Consider the following 22,688-nt stretch of genomic DNA (forward strand, 5'->3'; position numbering starts at 1 on the left):
TCAAAGTGCTCAATCAACATCTGTTTATGCAAGTCAAAATGTGCAAAGTCAAACCGACAATGCAAATGCTCAATCCATTACCCTACGTAGGTCTCCGAGGCCGAGATCTCAACCTGATAGATATCTTGGTTTAGTATTAACTGAGAATCAGGACATCCTGATTATGGATGGAGATGAACCGGCAACCTACAAGCAAGCAATGGCAAGCACCGACTCTGCTAAATGGCAAGAGGCCATGAGATCTGAAATGGATTCCATGTTTGAAAATCATGTCTGGGACTTGGTTGACTTACCCGAAGGTTATACACCTATCGGATGTAATTGGATTTTCAAGTTGAAAACCGACAAAGATGGAAATGTATTCATTTACAAAGCTAGATTTGTGGCAAAAGGTTACAGAGAAGTTCATGGTATTGATTACGATGAAACCTTTTCACCAGTCGCAATGCTTAAATCCGTTCGGATCCTCCTAGCGATTACTGCATATTACAATTATGAAATATGGCAGATGGACGTCAAAACTGCCTTCCTTAATGGTTATTTGGAAGAAACTATGTATATGACACAGCCTGAAGGTTTTTTCGACCAAAACAATGCTAGGAAAGTTTGTAAGCTTAAGAAGTCCATTTATGGACTAAAGCAAGCATGCAGAAGTTGGAATCTGCGATTCGATGAAGCCATCAGTAAGTTTGGTTTTATCAAGAATCCAGATGAATCTTGTGTTTATAAGAAGGTTAGTGGGAGTGACATCGCCTTCCTAGTCTTATATGTCGATGAAATATCGCTCATTGGAAACAGCATTCCGTTGTTAGAGTCTGTAAAGGCCTGGCTTGGAAAGTGCTTCTCAATGAAAGACTTGGGAGAGGCTCAGTACATACTAGGCATCAAGATCTGTAGGGATAGATCTAAAAGGATGATTGGATTGAGTCAGAGTACTTATGTTGATAAGGTACTTTCTCGATTTTGAATGGAGGAGGCCAAGAGAGGTCACCTGCCAATGTCACATGGCATAACCCTAAGCAAGAAGCAGTGTCCACAGACACTTGATGAGCGGGTAAGAATGAATCAGATTCCATATGCTTCACTTATTGGATCGATTATGTATGCCATGATATGTACTAGGCCAGATGTATCGTATGCCTTGAGTGCTACGAGCCGTTACCAATCAGACCCAGGAGAGGTGCATTGGACTGCGGCCAAATTCCTAAAGTACCTGAAAAGGAACAAGGATAAATTCCTAGTGTATGGTGGTGCAGAGGATTTAGTTGAGGAAGGTTATACCGACGCAAGCTTCCAAACAGACAGAGACGATTTCAAATCGCAATCTGGATATGTGTTCTGTCTAAATGGAGGGGCGTTTAGTTGGAAGATCGCAAAGCAAAGTACAACTGCAGATTCTACAACTGAAGCCGAATACTTAGCAGCTGCTGAAGCAGCTAAGGAGGTTGTTTGGATTCGTAAGTTTGTTGGTGAACTTGATGTTGTACCCTTTATAAAGGGTCCAATATCCCTCTATTGTGACAACAATGGAGCTATTGCTCAGGCCAGAGAGCCTAAGGAACATCAGAAGGTCAAACATGTCAAGCGGCGATTTCACATGATTCGAGAATGGAAATTAGAGGGTGAAATCAGAATTTGCAAAGTTAGAACAGATGACAATGTAGCCGATCCACTTACTAAACATTTGCCTCAAGTGAAGCACAACAAGCACGTTGAGGAAATGGGAATCAAGCATGTAGGAGACTGGCTTTGATTTCCTTGTTTAGTGTAAGACGCTAAGGAAAATCATTCATGTTTTGGAGTAATGTAAAATTTCATGCAATATTTTATTACTCCGTTATGCTATTTAATTGTGGTTTAGGATTAAATAATGAGTCCATTCGATTCTGAGAATATTCAAAATAGGGTATCAAGACCAGTCTTGGTAAGGAAACACCTATTAAGTGAATCCCTAATCATGGTCATTTAAACGATGGACGATTAATGACCGATTGAGATTAGTGTGTAGTTTTATTTATAGCACCGTTTCATGTGCTACAAGGACATGATTGTCATAAATGATTTGCACAGGTATGGTTTAGAACCATACTGGATCGACCTATGAGAATACTTTAAGAAATTAAAATTTTTTGTCATAAGTATACTTCTCATTATGGCTATCGGAACCTATTTCCTCGACCATGAGTATTGTGAGTTCTCTTGTTTGAGTACTAGTTCGCTTTGATGTTGTCAAACGTCTGCCGTAATAGGGGATTATAATGGCAACACTCGGGCGACTAGGTCCTCTCAGTAAGAGGAGCTACATACAAGACTGGGAATGTCCCCCTACTAAAATAGGGAAGATGTCTTTGTTGTAGACAAGGCCTCTCGTAGAGAGAGACTGTAAAATGCATGGCCGTGCTCGGATGGATTTTAGAAATCATCTGTTTATTGACAGTCGGACTCAGAATCGAGAAACACTTTTGGACGTAATAAGGATGACAAAACAAATCTTACCTTATAGTTCATGAAGAGACATTAAGCGACATAAGAAAAAGGCTGTACACAAAATGCACACTTGTCCGGAAGGACAATTGGGAGATTGAAAGGAATGGTGTCCTTCAAACAAGTGTACTATTCCGTTAGTGGGTTCAGAATTATTAGAAAGCTAATATATTCAGTGAGGTCAAGTGATCGGAATGCCTGGGTGGAGGCCGCTTCCAATCAGTAATATTATTGAATAATTAATATTACAGCTTAATCTTGACTGAACCCTTCGGATCACACCCAAGCATTCAACAAACCGAACCGACGAATTAATTAGGAAGGAATTAATGATTCGACCGAGTAATATTTATTTAGACGTCGGAAATTCGAGCTTAGAGCGTCAAAATCTAGCGTCGGAAGTCGAGTCGAAAAATAGTGAAAGACGAGACGAGAAATAGTAATAAATCAACAAAATACCAAAATACCCCTAGCATCGGAATGCCCAAGCAAACCGAGTGCTAAGGGCATATGGCCTAGCATGGTGGCTAGCATACGCACCAAGCCGAGCCTAGGCTGGCTGGTGCGTGCTAGCGCACCCATGCTAGCATCGCAAGGCTAGGCGCTGCCTAGTGCGTGCTAGCATGCTAGGCACAGCCTTGTGCGCGCAATGGCTAGCAAGCCATGCCACAACAAGTTGCAGCAGCTAGCACGCTAGGCGCGCCAGCTCGCCACAGCTAGCAGCAGCATGGCTAGGCCATTGCTTGCTGCCTAGCAGCGCTGGCCAAGGCACAAGGCCAGCAGCAGCCCGCGCAAGCATGCTGGGCTTGCTGGCCAGCAGCGCCTCGCAGCCCGCATGCGAGTGCTGGGCATGTTGGGCTTGCTCGGCGTGGCTGCCACGGAGAGCAGCACATGGCAGCCCACCTTGGCTGCCTTGGTGCCCAAGGGTGGGTGCCATGTGGCTTGTGGTCCTTGAGTGTGTGTGGAGTGAGGTGTCCAGTTATGGGAGAGGGAGTGGGGAGCAAGTTGGTCCCCCCTTTCTCCAAGTGTCGTCCTCACCTAACCACTCACATGAGCTTGCCACTTGTTGATTTATTACTAGCTTGATTATTAATTTTATTTTAGCTGTAAAATAAAATGGAAAAATCATACTATCCCACATTGATGGGAGAGTAAATGATACTCCCATCATTTCCTATAAATACCCAAGTATGGGCATCGGGAATGATGCTTGAGTAAGAGTTGAAAAAGGCATCACAATTAGTGAAAACCTTTGAACTCAATATAATTACTCGGGTTGTATTGGTCGGGTCTTGCTAACCCCAAGACATTGGACCTAGTCGGTTTTGTTGGCGCGGGTGGACTTCGTTGGAGGTCTCTGTGTGAGCGGGACTTGAAGCTTTCAAGTAAGAGCTCATTTTGGAGTGAAGCACGCGTCAAAGGTTATTAGCTTATCTTAATCTTGTGATTAATTTAATTATGTTTATTGTTTTATTATTGCGAGTGCGGTCTTGTTTTTGGGTTTGTTTCCGCGGTGAGTCGGACTCACCAAACCCCAACATAACGTGCATACCCTTATTGTATAGAAAGTTGTTTATTCACTTGCATTTGATCATTTGTAAAAGTCCATTTCAAAAGCTAGTTGTTTGGATTTTTTTTTTTACTTTCTTTTATTGATTTGCCTCATTTTTACCTTTAAGATTTATGGGTAAAACTCTTTGGATACCCTTATGAGACCTCACTTGTCCTCATTGGCGACTTTGGGGTTTAAAAGGCTTGTTGTAGCTAAAAATAACTATGATTCTTACGAAAGTGAGTCTTAGTGTACATTCTTATCTCTTTATATCCTTTTTCTTGTTTGAATAAGTCTTTCATCCTATTTCTTCTTGCTTTTGTTTTGCTTGAGGAAGAGCAAAAGTCTAACTTGCGGGAGTTTGATGAGTGTCATTTACGGCACTCATTTAGCCTCTTTTAAAATGATTTTACATTGCTTTTGTATCTCTTTTATCTATTTTTCATTAGTTTTACTTGTAATTTCTCTATTTTGCATTTTTCTTAGTTTTTTTTCTCATTTTATTGCATTTCTTAGTTTATTTTGCCTTTTTTTTTGGTAAATAACATTTTTTTACCAAACAAGCAAAAGAAATACAACTTACAAAGAGCTAAGTTGCAAACCCCAAACCACAAAGCCTGAAACAGGCAACCTACCCCAAATCAGGTCCTGAACCTAAGATGCCACCTTCTAGGAAGGGTTCACCCTAGAGACAGAACCTGAGCTTGTCCCCAATCTCAGACCACCTTCCAGGAAGGATGAAAGAGAACAGGGAACGAGACAGCAAAAAGAACAAAAGCCCTTTCCAGACTCAGCTATAACCATAGCAGGACTGAACAAACAGGCTATACACCATAACCACAACAAACAAAAACATTAACTAATGAGCAAAGCACATTTTGTCTCATTCTTCTGCAAGCTACATTAAAAACAATATCTCGGACAGCAACCTCAGCAGGTTTGCAGACTCCATTGAAAATAACAGAGTTCCTTTGAATCCAGATGCTGTAAACTGTCTCAGCAAAAGCCATAATCAGCATCCCTTTCTTAGCTTTGCAATTCTTCATCAACCACTTGATTTCCTCAACAAATTGCAAAATTTTCCTATTATAATGAAGAACCTTTAACACAGCTTTCCATACTCTCTGAGCATAAGAACATTCAAAAAGAAATGTTGAACTGATTCAGCTTGCTGCAAACACAGCAAACAAACAGGATCACAATGGATATTCCATGTCAATAACCTATCCTTTGTCACCAACCTGTTCCAAAGAGCAAGCCACACAATGAACACACTTTTAGGAGTTGCTCTATTATTGCAAACCAATCTTCTCTAATCAATTTTCATGGTTTATTTTTCCTTTTCAACTTTACTTGTTCGCTTCTCTTTGATTTTAGGAGAATGGTGATGTTCGAGAAGCTCATTGGCGTTTTCTCAGGGAGTACAAAGCTTAAGATGCAACCTAGTTTTTCCTCTTGAAGCTTAAAAGTGAAGGAGTGCATAAGCCAAATCTTTAAGGTCACGCTCTCATGATGCGTGGACATGAAAATTGGTGTTAAACCCACCGTGAAGACCTCTAATGACTGTCTCCCCAACATGTATCAAGTGGAGCGCACGGGAGCATCAACGACCGCACATGAAGAACTCCCCTACTCCCAGGCGATGCCACGTATAAGGGAGGAGCGGCTGCGCAAGGCTGTGGCGCGGCCGCACAGGGCAGAGGAGCGGCCGCATAGTTGGCTTCCTCCTGCGTACCCATTTTGTTGCAGCCGCGCAATGGAATGAGAGGCCATGCCATTAGGGGTTATTTTTTTATGTCTAACTAACTTCTCCTTATCTATTTTCACTATATAGGTAAAATTGTTTATAATAATACAACCTTTGGCCCATTCTTTTCTAAAAATATAACCTTTTGATTATTTTATAATAATACAACCTTTAGGGGGTGTTCATTTTAAACAAGATTAAATATTTTCAGTGATTTTTAAGGTGGGAGAAGGGTAAGGAATATTACACCCTTCCTCATCCTCACCACCAAAAACATATCCCTCCCCTTTCTTAACCTCAAAGTCCACCGAAAATTTAATTTTATCTTGTTTAAAATGAACACCACCTAAAGGTTGTATTATTACAAAATAATCCAAAGGTTGTATTATTAAAAAAGAATGGGCCAAAGGTTATATTATTTTAGCAATTTTTCCTTCTATATATATAGAATTGCCTCATTTCTAGAGAGGAAATCATGAGAGAATAATTAGAGAATTACTTGAGAATTAGATTTAGATTAGAATTTTAGAGAAAGAAGCTCATGATTTTGGAGACTTTGTTCTTAGATTGGAGAAACTTGGTATTTGATGATTGCTACATTTTAATCTTCATTCCTCTATGATATTGATCAAAGTTTTGTAAGAATTCTTTCCTTTTCAATGAAATTTGTTGATTGTTTTTTGATATATTGTTTAATTTCTATTGTTTGTTTGATTTTATTGTTGATATTTTAATTACAATGTTAATGATGAAATTGCTGATTACTTTTATTATGCTTTTCAAATTTACAATGTTCAGTGAGTAGTTACTTTGCTAGGGATGTGGTGAATCATGTATGACTGATGAGCTAAAGCTAATTTGGGGTTTTTGATTGATTTGATTATGAAATTTGTGCATATGTTTGGTTTGAAAAGGAGTAGCTAACCTTGATTATCAAGCTACATTGCATAGTAGTTTTCAATAACATGAATAACTGATTTGGAAATTATCGATTGATCTTATTTTGCGATTTTTCTTTGAAGTCATTTGAAGAGACATCTAGCTTGACCGTAGGTAATAGATTTTTTGAGTGATTTTTATTGCAAATATTATTTTCCCTCGCATTTCTTGATTGATCAAACTCCTGACAAATTAACAAGTTTATCATGAGTGCATGTGGATCCTAAATTCCCTAGGGCTTTCATATTTGAATTCTATTTGTTAGGTTTGATTGAGTTGATTGGAAAGCACAGCTTAGACCAACCCTATTGTTTAAGACATTAGAATAGCTTAGCTTCAAACCTTAGCAAATGCCTCATTCTCTTCGGTTCGACCAGGAGATACCCCTATACTTAAGGTTGGGTTTAGTTTTATAAATTTGTTTTTGATCGAGGTTACTTAGTGTAGACACCTAAAAATGTCTCCCCGAAACCAAACCCGATGATGAATAATCTTCCACCACCATTATTGGTCGGGTTAAGTATTTATTCCCGAGAGTGCTTAAAAAATCATATTTAATTAAATTAAGTTTATAAAATAGTCCATAAATCAGTCTTGATGTTTAGCATAGTTTAATTTTTAATTTTTGACCCAAACCTTTTATTTATTTTTCATGTTTTATTATTTTAGCGCAGTTAATGAATAATAAATCAGAAATAGCCCGAAAATATGAATCGGCACTTAAAAAGGCTTAACATAATTAGGGCCAAAATGTATTTTGACATAAAAACGGACATAGGATTTGCCGTGTCACGGCAAACTGTGTCGTGTCACGGGACATTCTGCCGCGCCATGGCATAGTTCCCCGTGACACGGTGCTGTTGCCGTGACACGGGACAGTCCCGTGTCTTTTCCGCGTAAACCCTTCACGCGTTTTACTCTCGTAGGTCAGATATTTCCCGCGTCACTCCAGTACATGCCGCATCACACAACATTTTCCCTTGTCAAGCCATTTTTTGCCATGTCGCGGAGTGTTTTTATGGTTTTTATCCTTTTTTGGGTTCTGTGTGTTTCCTTTACTCATTATCCCTATAAATACCCCTTTTTGCTGATGTACGGGGCATTAATTGATCTTCTCTTTTCTCTCTTCTATTCTCTAGCCTAAACACTAGCCTACCTTATTATTTCAAAATCCCTTTCTTAAGCACTCCAAGGAGTCCTTACTTTACTAGAGGTTCTGTCCTTAAACGAAGGCGTGAAAGGTAAACTGTTTGAGGGTTTGGCCCCACATTAACTCAATTTAATTTAATTTAAATTAATTGTTGCTTTATTAATTTTCCTTAAATTTACTAACTCGTTTATTGTTTTATAGTTGCAAGTAAACAAAATCAAAGTAAGAATTATGTTCCTTTTATTTCTATTATTTTTCTAACGATTTTTATATTGTTGGATCTATTGTTAAATTTATTCGAATATTAATGTTTATTCTATTATATTATTTTTTATCACCATATTGCATGTTTAAAGGTAATATGTAATTGAAAATCACGCCTAATAAGATAATTTGGACGACCGGTTTAGGTTCCTTTTTAATCTTGTTATCAAATCAAGTGATCGCGATATTTTAGAATTATATGTTGCATTAATATTTAACAAATTTAACTTAATAATAGTTTGGAGCAAATTGAATATTTTGTTTGTATGCCTTTGATATCGCAGGAATCACTTTTCAGCATAAGAATCGAGTAGAGGCCAATACGGGCGATTGTGACTCCATGACTCAATTCGTATCATCATCCCCGATCCTCCGTTCATGGTTCCGAACCATATAGAGTTAGTAATCTCATGAATTATGAATGGGGTGTAACCTTCACGGGTCAATCGTTGTTGCCTTCATTGTCCCTTATTCATGGTTGCCTTAAATAAATGATTCGTGAACGGTTTACAAGTTCCTTAAAAACTTGTTGTCGGCTCCCTTCTTTGCTTTGTCCCTAATCTTAATGTCAATTCCCACTTCCTATGAGTGCCAAGCATATTCACAACATGTTTTGATGTAGACGCAGTTCAAACGACGCCTACAATTTGGCGACTTCACAAGGAGAATTCTTGGTTATTTATCAATTTGAGTGATCGATATTTAATTAAGATGAGTGGATGAGACATGAAAGATTCTTGAAAAATATTCCTGTGATTAATTTAGCATTGTTTGCATATGCATAGACAACTGAACGTCGCATTTAGGTCTGTCCCGTAGGAAAACTTGAATAACTTGATTGCGAACAAAGGAAAAAAGGGCACCAATCAGATCTTCTTACTGACGCTTCCATGTTACGGCGCTGGGCACCATCACACAGTGTGCAGCACCGTTACACGCTACATTTTTCCGTTTCACGACAGTCCTAAAATCTGCCCAGTGGCCTATTTTCTCTTCTTACAGTCAACTTCCTTCTGTTTTTCTGAAAAACGTGTGTATTCTACATACGTCTTAGCCCCGGGGAATTTAATCTCTATCAACCCAAAAACTCTCATGGCAATAAGGGTTTATTCGAGTTATTAAATTCACCCAAACCATGGAGTCGCGTTCGATTTCATCACAAACTCGTGGACCACCCGTTGGCATACACCCTCAAGGGAGGCTGCCAAGCTAACGCGTCCAAACTCTTAACCATGGTACCCTTTTGACACCTTAAGCTTGACCAATAGTTGAACGTAGATCTTGACCTTAGGTTGCAAACTTCTGACATCATCGTGACTAAATGCTACGTGTTTTATTTGGTGCTAACCCATATGTGTTTGCTCATTTTGTTTAACCTATGACCGAGGGTTTTTATTTCCACATAGTAATTAGTACGGACTTAAAATTCATTAAAACCTGGAAATTAAACAAAAATTAGCCTGGAATTGTGCACCGCGCCACGGTGTGCTGTGCCGTGACACGGTGCTTTGTGCCATCTGACGATGCACTGTACTGTGTCATGATAGTCAGCACCGTGACACAATGCCCAAGAGTTTGGTCCAGTCAGTATTTTTTTGGTCTTTGTGCGTGCTTATGTAGTTCATATGTCTGGTTTGATGTCATGTTTAGCTGTACGGTCGTAACACGCGTCGTGTCAAGTTCACACACTTTTCCTTGAGTCGTGCACCATTTTATAAACGTACTTTAGGATGGTCTTGTGTCGTTTTTTGTTTCTTTTGTTTCGGAGTAAATCGGATGGTAACCTCCCATACATACTTTTTTCTACAAAATTTCGAAAAAAAATAAAAAAAATTTGCCTTTTCTTTTCCGGATGGGTCAAGGTTAAGTCTAATCATTAAACATGTGTTTGTTTCGATGTCAGAGCACTTGGTCATGAAGCAGGGGTAAATTGTTACGGTTCGAGTCACTACCTCAACAACCTCCTATACCAAAGAGGCGTTCAAGGAAACCACTACAATCATTTCCAAAAAGTCCATCTCCAATTTACTTTCAACCAATGGCTTCTAAGGAGGATATTGAGAACATTAACAGGTCCATCGAGAGGTTGTCTACCATGATGCAAGTGCTCACTACCAGAGTCAACACGGTAGAACAAGACAATCAAAACAATGTTACTGTGGCTGCAATGGACAAGATCAAAGAGCAAATGAGTAAGATCTCTGAAGAGTTCACCTATGTGGAGCAACCTGTCACCTCTTCGTCCATAAGGGACAAGCTTCCTTAGAAGTTTTCCACTGTTGACATTCCCAAGTTCAAGCCTACAGATAATCTGATGTTCCACTTGAAGGCTTTTTCTGCGACCAAAGCTCTCAAGGGATTAGATGTGACGCTCATCCCCATTGTGTTCCCTCTTTCCTTGGAGCATGCCTGTGAACAATGGTTCTACTCTCTGGAATCCAAGCATGTCGCAACTTGGGAGGATGTTACTAAAAGCTTCATGAACCGTAAAGTTAAAAATGTAACATCCAAGCCAAGACTTCTGAACGTGAACTCTCCATTCTCAAATAGAAGGAGAATGAAGGCTTCACTAATTATCTAAGCAGGTGGAGAGAAACCGCTGCACTCTTGGTGGATCCTCCCAAGGAGAAGGAGATGGTTTGCCTCTTTATTGCAAATCTGATTAATAAGTACAAGTGCACTTGAAGTTTCTGCCTTTGAACACCTTCGAAGATGTGTACGATATTGGGATCAATATCAGGATGAATTGATGAAGACTGCTGGTAGCAACAACAACAACAACAACAACAACAACAACACTTGGAAAAACAAGAAGAACGACACTCCTTCTTCTTCGTCTTCTAAGCCCAATAATGCTACCAATAACATCAACGTCAATGATGTACTAGCTCTTAATGCTTCCACTCAGAGATTCCAAAGGCAAAGGAGGGTTTACACGCTTGTGGAAATGATCTATAATGTTGCTTTTGATCGCTTGCATAGTTAAGGATTGATTATGCCAATTGGACCCTTTCTAGATTCTCGACCATAGAATAGATCTGCTAGCTATGACCCTAATGCTCATTGCAAGTTTCATCAAGGAAAAGGTCATACTACTAAGAAATGTTAGAGGTTGAAGGATGCGATCCAAGACTTGATTGATGCTAATCAACTTCTTGTCCCTCCAGGGGGCAAGAAGCTCAATATTCGAACAGGTCCACTTTCTGATGCTTTGGACATCATGGGTGATGAAGTCTCCTTTGATCCGTTGCTACTCATTCAACATGTGAATGAACCTCTACCTGAAGTTGTCTTTGTTTCAAGCTGTGAAAAAATGAATGGAATTTGGGATAGTGATGATGAAGACGTCTATCTCAATGATATAGCCTGTTCATATCTTGGAACTAGTGAAGATGTTGAGGGAGACCTTGAGGTCAAGGTTCTCACCAAAAATGGACGATTGCAATAGCCTAGTCCACCTCAACCTCAACCACAATCACAACCAATAGTTGATCCTATCGACTCTATGAACAACGATGTGATCAAACAATTACAAAAGACTAAGGTGGAAATGAATGTATGGAAGCTTTTGGCCACCTTCCACGAGCATCAAAAGGCTATGATGAATGCTCTGGTGAAAATAGGAGTTGATAGTGATATGACTCCTCAAGGATTGGTTAGCTTTCTCAGTACTGAATTGCCAAGTACCAATATCTGATTTCCTTCTCTGATAAGGATCTTCCCCTAGAAGGGGACCAAAATAACAAGGCCTTACACCTCACTGTGGTGTGTAGGCAGATGAATGTTCCCATGAGCCTAGTTGATAATAGCTCAGCAATCAATGTATGCCCACTGCGCACTGCAAAGAAGTTGGGCATAAAAAATGAAGAATTGATCCCTTCTACTCAAGGGATTCATGCTTACCATAATACTTGCCGTCAAGCCGTGGGTACTATCATGCTAAATATAACTACTGGAGCCATTGAACGTCACACCAAGTTTCAGGTGGTGGACATTAAGGCTTCTTTCAATCTGTTATTTGGTCGTCCTTGGCTTCATGAGCTAAAGGCGATTTCGTCATCGTTGTACTAAAAGGTGAAAGCTATAGTTGGAGGGATTCCAATTACCTTTGATGCCTCCCCCATGTGAATTTAAGTTATTAAAACTCCCATTGTCCATGTCAAACATGATGAGGAAGATGAGGATCTCTGGGGGTTTTTGCTAGATGATGTTCTCATGATCGAAGAAGAGGAGAAGTGTCACCTCGACTTTAATCCTTATTCGAACACTAATGTTAATGCCATTATGAAGAAGAAATGGCATTTCCCTGGAATAAACCTTGGACTCAAAAATAAAATGGCTTAACTTTGGGGCCATCCTAATGTACCCAAGAAGGATACTTTTGGCTTGGGATTCAAGTAAACAAAAGAAGATATGAAACAGGGACTCCTGAAGATGAAGGCTCGCAATAATTCTCGAACCATGAAGACAGAATTGGCCATGGATCCATATCTCTTCACTCTCAACGGTCATTACATCAAATAAGGGGAAAACTTCCCATGCTATGAATTCCTTGAGCCATTTGTTCACGATGGGACGTGTGAGCCAGGTTTTGCGATGTTCCTTGATTGTGATTTTGTCGATGAAAGCGATGAGTTCTTCACAGCTGAGAAACCAGCTATTCCAAACTATGATGATGTGAACATTAATCTTCTTTTTGGACTAGAAAAGAATGAACCAAATCCTGTCCGCAATGACGATTCTGAGGTCATTCAAGCTGTCATATCAAGAAAAGATTTTAAACCCTCTAAGTTAATTGTCCAAGCTGATGGTGTTTTGAAAGGATGGCGCAAGACGCTGAAGATCAATATGCCAAGTGGAGAGAAGTTGGAAGTGATCACTAGTGAAGGCCCTATGTTTTGATGAATAAGAATCGTCTGGGTCCGACTCCGAGTCTGAGTCTGTAGACGAGTCTTTAGGATCTGAGGCCGACCCCCTTTCTGTTATTGAGTCTAATGTAGTTCCTCCTAATGTTGATTCTTTTCTCAAGTCTCCTCCCTCTATCCCAAACAATTATGGCGAGGTCGCAGCTGACCTTGCCCTCCTTGATGTAATGACCAATGAATTCAATTAAATGAGTACCTTTGCTTACAATGCATGTCATTCCCCTAAATCTGATTAATATTGCTTTTGTAATGATAAAAGTGACAAATAAATAATAAAATCAATGGAAGAACATGAAAATAAAATAAAAATCATCAAAGATACAGAAACAGTTAATATTTCCAATGATACGACTATCAAAGAAGTTAAAATTGGATTAACACTAAGTCAAGTCGAACGCAAAGAGCTAATTAACTTGCTTAGTGAATTTGTTGATGTATTTTCTTGGTCATACCAAGTTATGCCAGGGATTGACAAGGATATAGCTCAACATACGATACCACTCATTCCAGGTATGAAGCTTGTCAAACAAAAGTTGCGCCGTATGAAACCAGATGTGGCTCTTTAAATAAAGGAAGAAATCAAAAAACAATTGGCTGCAGGTTTCATCAAAGTATCCAAGTATCCGAAATGGATAGCTAATGTGATTCTAGTTCCAAAGAAAGATGTAAGGGTCAGATTTTGTGTTGATTACATGGATCTCAACAAAGTAAAACTAAAAATGGGTTCCCTCTGCCTCACATTGACATTCTGGTCGACAACACAACAAACTATACACTCTATCATTCATGGATGGCTACGCTGGATATAATCAAGTATTATGGCCGAGAAAGACATGGAGAAAACCACATTCATCACACAATGGGGAACATATTGCTATACGATAATGTCATTCGGGTTGAACGACGCGGGTGCCACCTACCAAAGAGCAGCCACAACATTGTTACATAATATGATTCATAAAGAGGTGGAGGTATATGGTGATGATATGATCATCAAGTCAAAAGATCGGCCAGGCCACATCATTGCACTTTGAAAATTCTTTGAAAGACTCTAAAAGTATAATATGAGGTTGAATCTAGCAACATGTGCATTCGGAGCTACATCAGGCAAGCTACTTGGCTATGTAATCAGTTCTCGAGGAAATGAAATTGATCCCACAAAAGTCAAAGAAATCATGGCCATGCCACCACCCAAGACTGAGAAGGAGATTCGGGGTTTTATTGGAAGATTGCAATATATAAGTAGGTTTATATCCAAACTCACTGCGACATGTGAACCTATATTCAAGAAGCTCAAGAAGAACGTTCCAGTTACATGGGATTATGAATGCCAAAAAGCTTTCAACAAGATCAAGGAATACTTGGCAAACTCACCCGTGCTAACGCCAGCAATGCCTGACTTTCTTCTATGACTCTACCTTACGGTCACAAGAGAAACGATGGGGGAAATGCTAGCACAGGAGTTCGAAATTAAGGAGAACGCAATCTACTACTTGAGTAAAAAGCTTTAAGGTTATAAGACCAGGTACACACCACTAGAAAAGTTCTGTCTTGCACTCGTGTGGGCTGCGCAGAAATTAATACATTACATGCTCCCTCATACAGTGCATGTTGTAACCAAGATGGATCCTCACAAGTATTTATTCGCAAAAGCAACACTCAATGGAAGATTATCGAGGTGGATAGTCAGCATTGCTCAGTTTGACTTAAAATTCATACCACAAAAGGCTATCAAAGGTTCTGCGGTTTCTGACTTCCTAGCAGATTTCCCACTAGAAGAAGTTGAGAAAGAAGAAGAAGAAGAGTATGATTTCACTGATAAAGATCTAATCATGACCGAAGATGACAGCTGGACGCTCTATTTTGATGGAGCTTCGAACCAAAAGGGTTTTGGTGTAGGAGTCTTGCTCGTATCACCCAACGAAGAACACATCCCGATGTCCATGAAGCTCGACTTTTATGTTACCAACAATGCTGCAGAATATAAAGTGTGTATCTTGGGATAAGAAACAGTTGTGGCCCTAGGAATTAAGAAGCTCAAAATCTACGATGACTCGTCACTAATCATCAACCAGATCTCCAAAATATGGAAGGTGAGAAGTGAAACTCTCTCTACGTATCAAGCTCATTTGGAAACTCTCACAGAGCAACTAGATGAAGTGGAATATACATACTTGCCTAGAGAAGAAAACCAGTTTGCCGACGCGCTGGCTAAATTAGCATGAATGGTGCAAATTCCAACGGATACAATCAGAATGCCATTGACCATAGAATGAAGATATGAGCCGGGTTATGTTCATGCTTGATGAAGAACAAAAATCACAAGAAGAAGATGAAGAGTCATGGTATACAGATATCCTTAATTATGTAACGAAGGGAGAATACCCTCCTTACATTGATAAAAGGGCACGCCGTTCTTTGAGGCTCCTGTCCTCACAGTATGTGCTCATCAAGGGAGAACTCCACAAAAGGACCGCTCAAGGGAGAAATCTCTTATGCATAGCCAAGAAAGAAGCATACAGAACCATGGAAAACCTTCATGCTGGGATATGTGGAACAGATATGAATACTAAAATGTTAGTCCAAAAGATTCAACGACAAGGTTATTATTGGACTACCATGGAGACAGACTGTCATGAATACGTTAAGAAATGTATGAAGTGTCAAGTCTACGCAAATTTGCAGCATGTTCCACCTTCACTTCCCTACACATATACTTCTCCGTGGCCTTTCTCTATTTGGGGTATTGACATCATTAGAAAGATAACGCCACTAGGGCAAGGGGGACATGAGTTCATCCTTAAAGTAATCAACTACTTCACCAAATGGGTCGAAGCTGCCTCATATGCTAAGCTCATGGAAAAATATGTAGCTCAATTCATTGAGAAATATATCATATGCTGCTGTGGGGTAGCTCATGAGATGATCAGCGATAATGGAACGCACTTCCAAGCCGAGTGCGCAGAATTATTACAAAAATACCAAATAAAAAATCACAGATCATCACCCAACATACCACAAATAAATGGTTTGGTTTAATTGGCCAACATGAATGTGAAAACTACATCAATAAGTTGACGAAAAATTACAAGGATTGGCCAAGTAAGCTACATTTTGCCCTTTGGGGTTATCAAACTTCCGTTCGTATATCAACGGGGGCTACCCCTTTTTCTTTGTTGTACGGAGTTGAAGCTGTACAACCAATAGAGCTCAAAATCCCTTTTCTCCAAATCGCGTTACAGCTAGATGAAGTAGACTGGAATAGAGCAAGATATGATGAACTAGTCTTATTTGACGAAAAAATATTTGGCATCTTTGCATCATGTCAAAACCTACCAACAGTGTATGGCACGACATTTCAATAAAAAAGTCAAGACTAGGAATATCAAGGAAGGCGACTTGGTGCTTAAGGCACTACGTAAAGATGTGTTGGATCCAAGGGGAAAATTTAGACCAAACTGGTCAAGTCCATACATTGTCAAATCCATTTTGTCTTGCGGAGCGGAAAAATAGGTAGACATGGATGGCAACGGTTTCCACAATTTAACCAATTTGGATCAACTCAAGAAATTTTATGCCTAGTTTCCTGGGTTCATGACCAGATAAAGCTGCATTTTTGGCCTTATTCCTTTTTAAGGATAGGTAGGCATCTCCTCAAGGGGACCCGGCCACTTTAAAAAATAAAACCCTTCCTTCTTCGACCAAGCATGGAGCTAAAACCAAGGAAATCCCACAGTATCAGCCACCATGCCATGTCATCAGCCACCGCGCCACGTCAGCTTCCACCACGACACGGCAAGTTACGCCGTGGCACGACAAATTATAAATAAAAAAAAGGCCGCGCCATGTCAGGGTCTACCGTGCCACGACATCTGTCACCGTGTCACGCCAATACCCACCGTGACACGATGGAATTTCCAACTACAAAACGTAGTAGACAATCCCCGCATCACGGTATTTACCAACGTAACGCGGCGGAATTCTCCGTGGCACGGCATGACGGGATTTTGCAAATTCTGTTATTTTTATTATTTTATGAATATTTTATTCGACGATCATTATTATTCTTCTATTGTGTTCGACTTCTTGACTCGGATAATTAAAAAAAAAAAAGTCATTGTAATTTTTATTTAAGGCAAAAAGAAATATGCTATTATTGTTGAAGTAATTGTGACTACAATTATTGGCATCATGCGCCATATTTTAAAATTAAAATTTAAATCATATAAGCAAAGAAATATTGGTCTAATCCTTCTTAACTTTAGGAACCTCCTTCTCTTTTTTAACTAGGTCAGCCTTCACCATTAATGTGTCTTTTGTAGCCCGAACCGCCACACCTCTAATTAAACTTTCACCCCTTTCACCTTTCTTATAATTCTTAGGTTGCTTCTCTCTTTAAACCATATTTTCTTTACCCTTTCCTTTCACATAACTTTTCTTCTTAGGAATTATAGGAGTCTTAAATTCAATTCCTTGTGTCGGCCCTAGACGATCTTTAGAAGGTGCCTTCTTACTTCCATAGCGTCCCTTCACATCAAATTTGCGTGATTTGACTCGATACCTTCTACTTCGAGGATTCAACCATGCCTTGTATGCACTAGACAAGGGAGGAGGAGCTTGGTTACTCACATAAACGGTCCACAAAGGCCTTCCAATCAAATAAGCCATGTACTTGTGAACATTACTTTCACGCAATGATACTTCACGAGGACTATCGTTATAACGTGGAACTACTTGTTCAAGTCCATATTGTCACATCAATCGGGAAGGACAATAAAAAGTCGACTCTAAAATACTAGGAACACGACAATACGGAGTATCATTCGTGCCAACCATCCTAGTAAGGCTCCACCAAGGCACCACCCACCGAATGGAAAATTCTCTCTTTGCAAAGAACACCTTCCAATCATCATATGACATGTTTGTAGAGTAATTCTTCTTCCTACAGACTAGATCGTTGGGACCATTTTTTTTATATCATCAGGGGCTTCAAAAATTTCTAAACGCCCAATCAACCAAATCTGCATAAAAAAATCAGTAAAAAAAAAATGCAAAAAAGCACTGTGACACGACATAATGCACCGTGTCGCGGCAACCATATATCGTTACGCGGTGCCTGCTACGTGTCACGGAGGCTAACCAGAGCGCGTTTTTACCTACAACGGTACTTGAAAGCCCTTCCTGATGGCTTTCCAGTCAGATTTTGCTTCGTCAAGGCCACGCAAAGTTTCTCCAAGGCAAGTTGGCATATGAGATCTTCCCGATTCAACATGTTCAAGCACAGACCCTAAACAAGTATGTCCTACTCTACCATTTGCAAATAAAAGCTTGCTAAACATGCAAAAAATATAATCCCTTCTACGGTATACATGATAAGACTCACAGACAGGACAATTGATATACAAGTTTGCAAGCTTTTCTAGATCTACTTCATTAGCGCACACAATTTTATTTAAATCTAAATCTGTTAGATTCAGATGACGTTCAAAATCTTGGTAATAATATTAACGTAGAGTGGGCATTGCAATGAGATTCCTAGCGGGAAAGCAAAAGATAGCCCCAAATTCCTCCGGCAGAGGACATATTTCATCATAATTAAACTTGAAACAATGAGTTTCAGGACTCCAATAATCTAAGGCTGCCCTCAAAAAATCATGTTCAATTGCTACATGCCTTAATGCTAATAAGCATCTGACATGAAACAATTTCAGCTATCTTTTGTCTGCATTAGTCAAAGAATAGGATCAGACACATAATGTATTATCCAAATTTTGAGACATTATTATTGAAATATGAAATTCTAATTTTTTTATGTTTCGTAATTATGCATATCACGAATAAACTGGTGGTATTTAATAGCCAAAACGCTCAGAAACACTCAAATATATCCTTCTATACGAGCAAAATACACTATTGCAGCAGAAGCGCACCGTGACATGGGAAATCCCACCGTGTCACGGGAAAAAGTGTCGTGACAGGGTAACTTTTGCCATGACACGGTATATCTTTCCATGTCACGGCGCTTACGCATTTTCATATTTTTATCCTTAACCTATGTTTATCCAGATTTTTATTGTTTTTCCTTCACTGTCTATCTTCCAATCTCGTTTTTTTGAGAGTTTTATACCTAATAAAATTCTCCCTATTTTTAATTTTATTTTAATTTTAATTTTTATCTTATTTTTATTTTTGTTTTTATTTTTATTTCTCTTTTGGGGAAGTTGTAAAACTTGTCTCATTTTTATTTTTATTTCTTTTGGGGAAATTGCAAAATTTATCCCATTTTTATCTTTATTTTATTTTTGGGAAGTTGTAAAACTAGTCCCTTTTTTTAATTTTCTTTTTCTTTTGGGGAAGGTTGGTACCCTCCACTTACGAAAAATAATGATTTTTTCGCGTCATTAATAAAATACACAATCACACACAATGAGTCTCAAGTACACACTAATACGCACATTAATAATGTCAAATGCATAAAGTGTGAATAATTAATACAAAGTAAGTCATGATACATAAATAGTGTCATGTGTCATAAATCAAAGTACATAATAAAAACGATCGGTCAAAACTCTTTAGAACAAGAAGAGCGAGGATCAATGTCATCTCGAGCCTGCAAATACGGGAATGGCGGACCAAAGTGTCCCTCCATCATCCGGGTACGAGAGTAGTATCCCTACTAGTCCCCATAGCTCCAGTAGAAGACAAACTCAAAGCAGGAACTATCCAGCTGGTAAACGACGTAGGCTGACTCAAAGATGTAGGAAGCATCGGAGGACACATCATCCAAGAGAATGAAACTGAAAATAAGCCCTGCACCGGTGGAGGCAGTGTCCCAGACAATGGAATTGAGTATAAACCCAGGTTCACGGGACTAATGACCGGCCTAATCTCAGGCTGTAAAGATTAGAATGGCTGAGAAGATGAAGAGCGCTGCCACCGAGCCTGAAAGTGCTGTAATGGCTGAGAAGTTTGAGGCTGCTGCCACTAAGCCTCTTGAAACAACTGAGAAGGCCGAGGCTGCCACTGAGTCTTAAACCCCTAAAATGGCTGAGAAGTTGGGGGATGCTGCCACTGAGACTGAGAATGCCGACAAACCTCAAGAGATTGTTTGCAGTGACTAGGCTCCCCCTCGTCCGAGTCTTTATGCCTCGAGCGCGAGTGAGACCTCCATCGCCTTAGTCGCTCCGGAAAGACAAAAAATGAAAAGATGTCAATAGTGCTAGATAGAACAACTGGTAAATCTGAGAAAATAGGTGAATATACCTCGAGAACATCGCCAAAACCACTCAGACAACTCGCACCACGTCGTAGCTAGATGACACAGTACTTCAAAGCGTCAACCAACATCATAAATCCCATCATGTCCGAGTGTGTAGGCTGAAAACAAAACATCAATAAAAAGTTGTAGGCGTCGCTCAAAGTGCGCCTACGTTAAAGCATGTTTTGAATATGCTTGGCACTCATAGGAAGTAGTAATTGACATATACGATTAGGGACAAGGAAAGTAGGGAGCCACCAACAAGTTTTTAAGGAACTTGTAAACCGTTCACGGATCATTTAAGGCAACCACAATAAAAGGACAACGATAGGCAACAACGATTGACCTGTGAAAATTAGACCCCATTCATAATCTATGAGATTACTAACTCCATATGGTTCGCAACAACGAAAGGAGTATTGGGGATAATGGTTCAAAGTGAGTCATGGAGTCACATTTGCCCGTATTGGCCTCTACTCGATTCTTATTGTGAAAAGTGATTCCTGCAATCTCGAAGACATACTAAAAAAAATTCAATTTGCTCCAAACTATAATTAAGCTAAATTGGTTGAATATTGATGCAACACATAATTCTAACATATTAGTGATCACCTTATTAATAACAAGATTAAAAAGGAACCTAAACTGGTTCTTCAAATTATCTTATTAGACGTGATTTTCAATTACATATTCCCTTTAAATATGCAATATTGTGATCAATAAATATAATAGAATATACATTAATATTAAAAGAAATTCAACAATAATAGCGTTAGTCAAATCAAATAAAAAATAAATCTAATCATGATACTAGCAACAACAATAAAATAAGAGTAATTAAGTTTATTAATTACTCACATTCCGCACGTTCCTTTAAATTGCTACATCATGAATAAATTGTTAGTAACTTCAATCAAATTTATTAATCAAATGAAAATTCAAATAAATAAATGTAAATTTGATTTGGTTCAAACCCTTAGTTATTTGTACCTTTCACGGATTTGTTTAAGGACAAAGCCTCGGGTTAAGTATGGACTCCTTGGAGTGCTTAAGGGAAGAATGGTGTAATTAGGAATATAGGTTTAAGGCTTAGAATATGAGAGAGAGATAGAGAGAGAGAGAGAGAGAGAGAAGAGAATGATTTTTGGTGTAAAAGAGATATTGAGAGAAGGATTTGATGCCTCGAACTGTAGAAAGGTGGGGGTATTTATAGGGAAAATGAGTAGAGGGAACGCACGGAACCCTAAAAAGATAAAAAACACTAAAAAATGTTGTCGCGACACGGAAAAGAATACCGCGACACGGGGGAAACTGGAGTGACGCGGGAAAAACTAGAGTGACGCGGGAAATATTTGACCTAGGGGAGTAAAAACTCGTGATGGGGTTTACGTGGAAAAGACACGAGAAGATTCCGTGACACGGCACACGTACCATGACACGGTAGTGTCCACCGTGGCATGGTACAGTACACCGTTTCACGGTAAAAAAAAGTACACGGAAATTACACGAAACAGCCCCGTGTCACGGAATGGGCACCGTGACAAGGGATATTATATCGTGACGCGATGCGAAATCCCGTGGCATGGCAATATTCCCCTGATAAAGTGGATTAAAAACATGGAAAAAAAGCACCGTGACACGTTGTAATTTACCATGTCACGGCACCAGGCACCGTACCACGTCATCAGGCGTCGTGACACGGTGCTTTACACTGTGCGCGGTAATTCTTTTTTTAAACGTTTTAAAATCATCATAACTTTTGATCCGTAACTCAAAATAATGTATGTAATATATCATTGGAAATATTATCAAGTCTACTTTTCAACCCAATTTGAATCAGGACAAAATAATTTGTAGATGTAAGGATATGGCTGTTTTTGTAGAAGGGTGTCAGTTTTGGGTCGAGTTTAGTGTTTGTCTCATATCTTCTTCGTTTTAAACTAGAATTGGGCTTATAATATAAGGTTGGAAAGCGTATTTCAAGGCTATCCAACCAAATAATGATTAGATCACAATTATTAGGCCAAAACTTCAGTTTCTCTCGGTTTTGCGATGTGGACACGAAAAGAGGAAAACAAGTAATGATTTAGGGAAATGAGCTAGGAAATGGATTGGTTTATGAAATGTATTGAATAGAACATGGATTTAATCACTCCAAAGATTAGATACTCAACCCGGCCAATAATGGCGGTGAAAGGTTGTTCATCATCGGGTTTGGTTTTAAGGAACATTTTTAGGTGTCTACAGAAGCCCCCACTTTGACTGAATTTGTAGAAATGTTAGTTTCGAAAATGATATCCAAAGTAGTCGATAGGGAAAAAGAATGATTTAAGACGTTCAGCGATCCTAAATCACTCTATATACGCCGA

The sequence above is a fragment of the Chenopodium quinoa genome, unplaced genomic scaffold (assembly GCF_001683475.1).
Source record: "Chenopodium quinoa cultivar QQ74 unplaced genomic scaffold, ASM168347v1, whole genome shotgun sequence".
NCBI classification, from domain to species: Eukaryota; Viridiplantae; Streptophyta; class Magnoliopsida; order Caryophyllales; family Amaranthaceae; genus Chenopodium; species Chenopodium quinoa.